Raw genomic sequence first — 1,912 nt, forward strand, 5'->3', positions numbered from 1 at the left:
AAAGGTAGAAAAAATATGGGTGATTTTTTTTTGTTAGAAATCACACGACAAATAGATAGACAGTTCCAGGAGATCGATTCAGTTGTGTGGCGCGTGAGACTCTCTTTGGCAAAAGACAAAAATGCCTAAAGAACAATGATAGAAAAGAACTATCATACCCTAATGAATTAACGGTCGAGATCATTTCTACTGGTAGTATATACTCGTAGTAGACAGCACCGGAGTTTCACTCTAATGGAAAAGTGCGAATACGTTGTGCGTTTTGAATTTGAGAGTGTAACGAGCGCCTGAATGTACATGTAGTGGTGTGGAAATGGTGCTTGCAGTGTGTAGATAGAACATTGCTGACGAATTAGATGAAGAAAATAGGAAACCTATTTTGAGATGACGACATTCGATCGCTCTCTTGCTGGAAGGCTAAATTTTCAATGGATCATAATTAACAATACAACAATGCAGTGTGCTACTTGGAAGCGTGCACCGTGGTCCGTGGTGGCTCATCTAAGTCATAACATGTGGCCTTTATGATACGGTGCTATTTTTATTGCTGAATCATCCAAAACCCCTATACACGTTGAGTTCGTTCCAGCTAAAAAAAAAGACATTATCTAAAATATAAAACATTGAGTTCGATCCAGGTATTTACAATTCGAAACATTGAGTTGTTCAACCACTGCCACACAACAAGCAATATGTGCCCAAGCAATATGTGCCGGTTGGGAACCTCACAAAGGTGCCGAATTTTCCAACCGGCACCACGAAGGCAGCACAGATTAGAAACACTCAAAACCAGCACCTTTGAGATATACGAATTGAAAAAAATAATAATAAAAATAAGAATAATAAAATTCAGCTCGGCTCAAATTGAACCGAGCCGATGCATCAAAGCAACCAAAAAAAAATCCAAAAATCTCAAAAAACAAATCCGCTGCTGGCACCACTGCCGCTGCACACTGTTGCATGCCGCCGCCACTCATGCTCCGCCCGCTGCCAGGACTCTGCGCCACCGTCGTCGCTGCCGAGACCACCGCGCCACCGCCATCGCCACTGGATCTGTGGAGAGGAGGAAAGGAATCATCAGTTTCTGAAGATTACGAAAGGAATCATCAGCTGAGAAGGACCCAGAGAGAGAGCCTCCGCCGGGCCGCCGTCTCTCCTCCCGCCACCTACCCCTCCCCCCGTCGGATTTGGTGGAGAAATTTGGAAGAGAGGAGAGAGGGGATGAGTAGGAAGACCTTGACGACGTGAAGAGAGGCCAGCGATAACGCCCAACGATGATGAAGGGTGGTGCATTGACAACGCCATGATCAATGAGGCACTGACATGGCCGACGCAGTCCGTCGACACCCTTCATTGACCTTCCATGCCCGACGACGTGGAAAAGGGCGGCGTGGCGCGGCGAGATCTGGATGGGAGGTGGGAGGCTAGGAGAGGAGGTCTGGGAGGGAGGAAAGGCTTCACAAGAGAGAGAGAGAGAAACGCGCGAGAGAAAGGTGGGAGACCGGGCGAAATGGATAAGGATGTGTGGGCGAGTGGAGGAGACAATGATTTGCAGGCGAAGTGGATAAGGATGTGCGGGCGAGTGGGCTCGCCGGCTCGGCTCAATTCGTATGTGTCGGTTTTTTTAAAAAATTAGCACCTATAATATGTTGTAGGTGTAACCGACACCAATAATATATTAAAGGTTCCGGTTTCTTTTTAGAAAACCGGCACCTATAATTACTTAAAGGTATCGTTTTTTTTACGTTTTCAACCTGTGAAAGTGGGAAAAGATCTATAGGTGCCGGTTTTAGCAATTTCGGAACCTATAGTACCGACACCGTTTTGTAGTAGTGTCCGGTGGGTGCATTGGGAATATGAGATGCTGACCAACGCTTGAATGTATGCTAATGAACGGTTGCAGAGTATGTAT

General features: G+C 46.1%; 1 long non-coding RNA gene across 1 annotated transcript; it reads right to left on the minus strand.

Moving 5' to 3' along the window:
* Positions 1–590: 590 nt before the first annotated feature.
* Positions 591–1,507, minus strand: LOC107278925 (uncharacterized). Its single transcript, XR_001539848.3, has 2 exons — positions 1,236–1,507; positions 591–1,053 (listed from the first exon to the last, which is right to left on the minus strand). It is a non-coding gene; the product is annotated as an uncharacterized lncRNA (long non-coding RNA).
* Between the last annotated feature and the right edge of the window lie 405 nt (positions 1,508–1,912).

Source organism: Oryza sativa, chromosome 9 (assembly GCF_034140825.1).
Source record: "Oryza sativa Japonica Group chromosome 9, ASM3414082v1".
NCBI lineage: Eukaryota > Viridiplantae > Streptophyta > Magnoliopsida > Poales > Poaceae > Oryza > Oryza sativa.